Source organism: Gymnogyps californianus, unplaced genomic scaffold (genome assembly GCF_018139145.2).
Source record: "Gymnogyps californianus isolate 813 unplaced genomic scaffold, ASM1813914v2 HiC_scaffold_93, whole genome shotgun sequence".
NCBI lineage: Eukaryota > Metazoa > Chordata > Aves > Accipitriformes > Cathartidae > Gymnogyps > Gymnogyps californianus.
The window spans coordinates 201,745-209,133 of NW_026114486.1; the positions used below are offsets into that span (position 1 = coordinate 201,745).

Genomic DNA, 7,389 nt, shown 5'->3' on the forward strand with positions numbered 1-7,389 from the left:
CCCTCCAGGTGCCAAAGATCATGAGTGGCATCCACGGAAGCCTGGAGCACATCCGTGTGGCGCCAGCCCGGCACAGCGTGGACTCCCTGCTTCTCCTGCTGACCAACCGGTGCCCCAGGGAAGTGGTCAAGAGCCTGCTGAAGTGCTCTCCACCAGTTGACAGGTACCGGCCCCGACAGCCCTGAGGGCTCTTTCCTGGCGGGCAGGGCCAGGGCTGCAGGACAGCCTGGGTGCGCGGGGCTGGCCCGGTCCCGGGGCGGTGGCCGAGGCAGCCCTGCTGACAGAGCGCTCTGGGTCTGCAGCGCTGCCCTGGCCATGTGGGAGGTGATGTTCTCCCGGCTCCAGCCTTTGGAGAAGGTCTTGAGGGAGCTGCGCATCGAACTGCGGAACCAGCGGATGCGCAGGCTGTTCAGCACCGTCCTAGAGGACACCTGCATCCTCCAGCTGACTGTGAGTGACCAGAGCAGGCCTTGCTCACCTGCAGGGCTGTGTGTGCCTCTCCAGGAAAACAGGCACAGCTCTCTCCCCTCCCATCTGCCCCCAAACGCTGCTCAAGCGCTCCTCAGAGGCGTGAGAACAAGAGGCTGACGATGGTCAGGGGACAGGAGGGGGCAACAAAGACGCCGTGCGGTGTGCGACGAGGCACAGGGCGGGGGGGGCCAAGCGGCCCTCCACAGGCAGAGCTGCCCCCAGGACGGGCTTTCTGGCCCCGGTGCCCTTGCCCTGAGCTGCCAGTAGGAACCAGGGGCCGCACAGTGTGGGGAGCCCTGCAGGAGCCCTGCAGGCTCTGCCAGTCTCTCTCTCACTGCCGTCTTTGTTTCAGCTGCTGGCCGCCAGCGACGTTCGAGCAAAGGAGTTTGCTGCCACGTACAATCTCTGGAGGTCTCTGAGGCATCAGAGCCTGGAGATGCTCTCGCTGGTGCTCCAAGGCCTCGTCACGCTGTCGCAGAGACCTGAGACGGTGAGTGGGGCATAGTCAGGTGGAGCCACCTTGGCAGCCTGGGGGCTGGCCCAGGGGGTGACACGGTGGCTCGGCCTTGGCTGGGAGCCAGGAGGTGGGGGCCGGCTCCAAACACTTGCCCTGCCATGGAGTGGCCTGCTGGCTTCCTGGGGAGCTCTCCAGACACAGAGGGTTACCAAGCCACGTGTGCTTCGGGCCGGTCGGAAAAGGGGGTGGCTGAGCAGGGGACACGGAGTCTTTGCTCTCCTACCCTCCCTTTCCTCCCCTCGCTCTCCCCGCATGCCCACCCGTGCGCCCGTGGCCACCGCCGGCCAGGAGGCGGCTGCAGCAATTCCCGTGCCCGCTGCCAGGGAAGCCGGACGGGAGGCTGGTGCTCGGTGAGCAGAGCGTTTTTGCCAGGGTGGTCTTTCAGCGCTTCACAAAAAGGAAATGGTGTGTTTCCTCCAGGCAAGAAAAATGCGGGTCCTGCTGGAAGACATCGTGGAGACCCTGGAGTCTGGCAACGAAGATATCCAGATGAAGGCCCTGCTTGTCTTCAGAAACATGCTGGGTCATATGAGGAGGCAGGAGGCCAGCCCCATCGCTCTGCAGCTGGCAGAGAAGCTCCTGCCACTCTTCAACCACGTAAGGCTGCTGCAGGAGCCTGAGCCACGGCGATGGGCACGCTGCAAGGAAAGCTGCCCGTCAGCGCAGGCCTGCCGTCAGCACTCGGGCAGGGCTGCTCCCCTCCTCACTCCCCTGGGCTCTGCAGCCCAGCACGGCTTCTCCCTGACAGCTTGGTGCCTCCGGGCGACCTGAGACCCTGTGCTGGGTCCCAGCGCGGCCCCTGTGCAAAGCACCAGCAGGCCGAGAGCTGTTCTCAGAGCCCCGAGGCCTCCCCCAGCTGCGCTGCCAGGCGGGACCAGACGTTCTCCCCAGGCGCCGTAGCGGGGGGCTGAGGCTGAGCCGGCAGCGTGTGCCCCGGAGGCATTGACGAGGGCCAGCCAGGCTGGTCTCCTCCTCAGCCCGTCCCTGGGGAGCTCTGCGCTGGCGTGGCTGGTGCGGCTGGTGGTGAATGCTGGGTGGCTGGGGGAGCACTCGCAGGCGTCGGCACCACCTGGTGGAAACCACTTGTGTGGCCTTTCACAGGCCCAGGGCCATTCAGCCACCGCTGCAGATGTGGTCCCCACAGCTCCCCTGTTCAGGACCCGCCTCCGGAGCATCTCCCGTCACGTCAGGCACGCTAACGCCCTTGCTCACCGTGGGCAGGGAGCGGCTGTTGCTGAAGTCCTCCTGTCCTCCTCCCCAGCAGGAGTCCAGCCAGCTGCGAGAGTTCTCCCTCCGCCTCTTCAGAGAGGTGATGCAGAAGGTGGCGTGGAGACACAAGAGACAAATGAGGAAGAACGTGTGGCAGGGCCTGCTCCCGCTCTTCTTTCGCATGAGTGACCAGAGCCAGAGTGTGGCCAAGGTACAGATTCAGACCTGAGCAGTGATGCGAGGCAGGGTGTGCTGACACCACAGGGCTGGTCTGGGCATCAGGGGCCAGGGCTGCTGACAGGCAGAGCCTAGGAATATGTGCCACCTCAGGGTCCCGCCGCTCGAGTCACTGAGGACAGGGCAGAGCTCCCCTCCTGCCCTGCACCGGTCCCACCACCGCCCTCCAGCCTCCCGCCGTGCCTCCTGCTGCAGAGGTGGATGGGGAGCTGGGGTGCCCTCCCAGCCCCGCTCCCCCCATGCAGCCATCCTCTGGGCTGGGTCCCGGCAGAACCAGCGCGAGCAGGGGCAGCGAAGCTGGCACGGCCATTTCCCAGGCCTGCCCTACCTGGTCCAGCAGGGCTCAGCAGCAGCCCGTGGCCACCGAAGACGCGAGTCCCTCCAGGCTTCCCAGCTGTCCCCGCAGGTGTCGGAGGCCAGGGCTTTGAGCCTCAATCCCTGTCCCCCAGGGCTGTGCCCAAGAGAGCCCCAGATGTCTGGGCCAGGCCATGTCCCAGCTTCCTGAGGGCGGGATCACCCCAGGAACAAAGCCAGGAGGAGGGGGATGCCAGGTCTCCTTGCCCAGGCCGTGGTGCCATCTCCCAGCTTCTGCTGCTCTGCAGGCCTCCGGGGAAGCCCTCCTTGCTGCAGCAGAGCTCCTCAAGTGGAAACAGCTCCGACACCTGCTGCAGACACAGCAGACGTGGAGGATCGGAGAGTGCTTGGTGAGGACAACCCCCAAGCCCCAGGGCCCGGGCTGGACGAGGGCTGCCCCACGTGCCCGTGGGGAGGGCTGTCCAGCTGTGCCTCCCCTGCCCTGCTCCAGCCCGGAGCCCGGAGCCCGGAGCCCGGAGCTGCATCCTCCTTCCCTGCCCTCACGCACGGAGCCCCCAAGGGCTCTTCTCCAGGCCCCTCTCCCCTCCCCGCACCCAGCGGGAGGGAGAGGTCTCAGCACCCCTGGCTCCCCTCTGCCTGTGGCTCTCTCTGAACCTCAGCCCCACGGGGCTCCTGGCTGGGAGATGGGAATGGCCTGGGCGGGGAAGGGGTACGCGGGGTGCTGCGAGGAGGGCCTGCTCCGGCCACCTGCGGAGGGGCTGTGACATGCCCATCCCCTTGTGCTCTCTCCAGGTGGTGCAGGACAGGAGCAGGGCTGAAGAATACTGTCATCAGAGCCTGCCATACCTGAAGGACGCTCAGGCCACCGTGCGAGAGGCGGCCGTGAGGTTCATCGGTGAGCCACAGCCCCCGGGGTCCCTCTTTTGGCAGCCTGGCCCCAGTCCCTGCCACTGCACTGTCAGCAAGGAGCAGCCCCGTGCAGGGCCTTGGCCTCCCTCTCCCACCCTGCCCACGCAGGTGGGCTTGGCGGCCGCCTTGCTCAGTCCCACCCCCCTCGGGTACTGGTCTTCCCTGGGCTCAGCCCTGATGAGGGGGAGGAGGGCGGGCAGCCGAGCCGGCAGGGCCGGGCGCTGCGCTGCTGGGAGCGTGCTGGGGAGGGGGAAGTCTGACGAAGCTCTGTGCCTAGGGCTTGCCGCGCGGCCCCTGAGGGACCAAAGCCCGGAGAAGCTGTGTAACGTCTGTGACGGTGAGTGGGGGCAGTGCTTGTGGGGCTAGGAACAGATCTGGGGCGGTGCGGCCATGCCTTGCCCTCCTCCAGGGAAACGCTTCAGGGGCAGGGGAACATGTCAGGGGCATTTGGGGCATTCCCGTGCAGCAGCTCTCTCCTGGCCAGGGAAAGAGGCGAGTGGGGCTGGCCTGATCTGGAGGGGATGCCTGGGGGGTCTCTGCAGACACGGGGGTTTCATCTCTGCTCCGTTTCTTTCTGTCGCAGCCCTCAAGGCCTTGGAGAAAGACGTCGAGCCCTCGGTCTGTTCGCTGGCATCTCAGACCATGCTGATCCTGAGTCCTCTGAGGAAGCGGCCGGCATCAGGAAGCGGCCAGCATCAGGATCGACCAGGGCTCTGTGCTGCTGGCCCTGCAAAGCCAGGGAGAGGTGAAGCTCTCCTTGGGAAAATGGAAAATTAAAGCTGCATCAGCCAAGCCAGTGCCGTGGCGTCCTTCACGCGGGGAGCGCCCTGAGCATGTGGAGCAGGCAGCGTCGTTCCTGCCCTCTGCCGCTGCCTGCAGGACAGCTGATCCCTCAGCACACCCTGGCCGCAGTCGTGTTTGACAAGTTTACCCCTCGGCCAGGCTTTCCCCCCAAAGTAGCTGTGTTTGATCACAACCTGTCAACTGTGGCAGGCTTTTCTTTAGGGGGGCAGAGGGCAAAGGGGAAATGGCAGCCCCCAAAGGAAGCAGGGTTGCCCAGAGAGCTGCCCGATGCCCTCCCTTTCCAGCAGCCCCTGGCAGCACAGCACACGCTGACCTGGGGTGTCCTTCCAACTGAGCCCCAGCTGCCCCACTGGACCACAAAAACCCGGAGGGGAGGAGGAGGGAAGCTTTAGGCGACCAGCCCCCTCCTGAGACAGCCCAGGGCACGAAAAGGCACCCGCGCTCTGCCAAGCTGGCGAGTCTTCATGCGTCCCGGTGATGAGAGGTGGCAACCTCCTGCGTGCTCTGGGCTGGCACAGCCTTGCCCGTGAGCCGGGGGAAGTTTCCCTGTCCCCGAGCCCAGAGTCCTACCCTGTACGTGGCACCCTGGGGCAAAGGGTAGAGGAACCGAGAGGTTCCCCTCCTTTGCAGGGTCCAAAGCGTCATTTGGAGCATCTCGCCCATCCTTTTCAGTGCCCAAAGCCTCAGGTTTAGGGCCGAAATCCTCATTTTTAGGGTCCAAACCCGTCTTTTATGACCCATAGCCTGTTTTAGGGCGCACAGTTCCATGTTGAGGGTCTAAAGCGTAAAGGCGGAGCTAGTCGCCCGGCAACGTCTGCCCAGTAGTCTGTGGGGAGTCAGTGGACCCAGGGCAGCCAATCGCATTTGAGGAGGTGGGGCCTAGGCACACGATTGATATGGAAGCAACCAATCAGGCTTTGAGTCCTGCAGGACAGGTGGCAGGAGTCAAAAAAGCTGGGCATCATGTGAGGGCGGGGCATGCGGCTCCACCAACCACAGCTGGCAGGAGAGCAGCATGTGGGTGACTGATAAACTAACTGACCCATTATTTGATGGGAGGAGGAAGGGAGAAATCCCAGGCAGCCAATGAGAGAAAACATCACCTCAGGGAAGGGCAGGCCCCAAACCAGGCCAGAGTGACAGCCTAGGGGACCAATCCGAGGCAGCATCACCTCAGGGGAGGACTCTGAGAGCCCTCCCCACCTATGCCAGTGAAGACCGATGTGAGAAGGCGGTGGGCTCTGCCGGCAGCCAGGCCAGGCTTCGACATGGCGCACGTGGGGCCTGCCCCAGGCCGAGCAGCCCCCGGCCCAGGGCCTCTCTTCCCCCCTTCCACACCTCCCCCCTCTCTCCCCTCCGCCATGTTCTGGAACCCCCATCTCCATGGGAGCCACCGCCTCACAGAGAGTCAGTATCCCATGGCCGGGCCACTAGACAGCAGCCATGGACCACCAGGCTTCTCACCACCATCACCACTGGCATCCGACTGGCGGTGACGAGGATGTGACGGTGAGGCCGCTGGGATGGCGGTGGGGTGGACGAGGATGGGTGGGGGGTGATGCTTGCCGTGGGTCTGCCTGTCATCACCTCCAGGCGGTGTGCGACAGCGAGGCCGCCTGGTGCCACCTCTGCACCCCTCTCCCCCCCGCCACTGCCAGCGCCCGGCCCTGCAAGAAGGCCACCATCCTCAACTGGGAGTCCCCGCCATTGCCAAGGGAGGAGGGGGTGGTGGCACTTTGTCCCCCAGCCGGTGACAATGTCCCTGCTTCCCCCCCTGCAGACACCAAGGGGCTGTACCTGCAGAGCCTGGGCCGCTGCCGGCAGTGAGCGCTGATGGCCTCCATCCTGTCTCCCCCCTCTCACGGCTACCGCAAGCTGGTGACTGCCCAGCAGCACCTCTTCCTCCTGGATTACAGCAGGACCCTAGCACATCTTCCGCATCAGCTTCCCTGCCTCCATCTGCTTCCGACAGGTGGTCGTCACCAGCCCGGAGGTGATGTGGATCCTTCTGCTGCTCAGAGGTTTGCGGGGGGACACTGAGGGGATGGGGAGAGCACCTTGAGGTGGGGGTGACACTGGAGGGGACACACACACTCCAAACTCAGCCCTCTGACCCCCCCATTTTTGAAGGCAGAGGGGAGGCAGGTGTACAACCTGCGACTGACCCTATGCCTGACCTGGGTGTCATCCCTGTAGGTGCCATGTCCCCGTCGCTGTCCCCACAGGTGTCCTGTCCCCACCAGTGTCCCCATCCCTGTCTCTGTCCCTGCAGGTGTCTTGTGCCCCTCCCTGTCCCCACAGTGGCCCTGTGCCCATCCCTGTCCCCATGGTCACCCCCACGGGTGCCCTGCCCCCACAGTGGCCCTGTGCCCACTGGGGCCCTGTCCTCATCCTGTCCCAACCTCTGTCCCTTCCTGTCCCCGTCATCTGGTGCGGCCTCAAGCACTCGCGGGTGCTGATGCGGGACAGGACCCTGCTGGGCTGCAGCTGCGGGGTCGGTGGCTGCCTGCTGGGCTGGCCCCGTGGCAGCGTCACCTTCATCCGCCTCTCGTCGCGGTGAGGCTGGGGGACACCGGAGACCCCCACGGGGACCCCGCTGGGGGCTGGGGAGGGGCACCCAGGCACCCCCTCACCCCTCTGCCCCCTCTCTCCCAGGTCCCCCACTGGGTCAGCGGCCTCAGCACCTCCTGCCGTTGCCTCTTCCTCCGCTGCGGCCACGACGTCGAGGGGCCGCAGCTCTGCCGGCGGGCATGGCGGGGGTAGGAGCAGCAGTGATGGAGGCGGCGCTGGAGGATGCGCCAGAAGTTGATGAAGTAAAGGCGGGGCTGTTCCACTGGGCCGTGAGGCAGCGTTAGAGGAGTCGTACCGGCACGGAGCTACTGCGACCCCCTCAGCCCTCCCCCAGAACAGATGGTCGTCACCGGCAC

At 65.3% G+C, this 7,389-nt stretch overlaps 1 long non-coding RNA gene across 1 annotated transcript; it reads left to right on the forward strand.

The window, feature by feature from the left end:
• The first annotated feature begins 5,460 nt into the window (after positions 1-5,460).
• LOC127029283 (uncharacterized) lies at positions 5,461-7,176 on the forward strand. Its single transcript, XR_007768167.1, has 3 exons — positions 5,461-5,971; positions 6,243-6,483; positions 7,118-7,176. It is a non-coding gene; the product is annotated as an uncharacterized LOC127029283 (long non-coding RNA).
• The last annotated feature ends 213 nt before the right edge of the window (positions 7,177-7,389 follow it).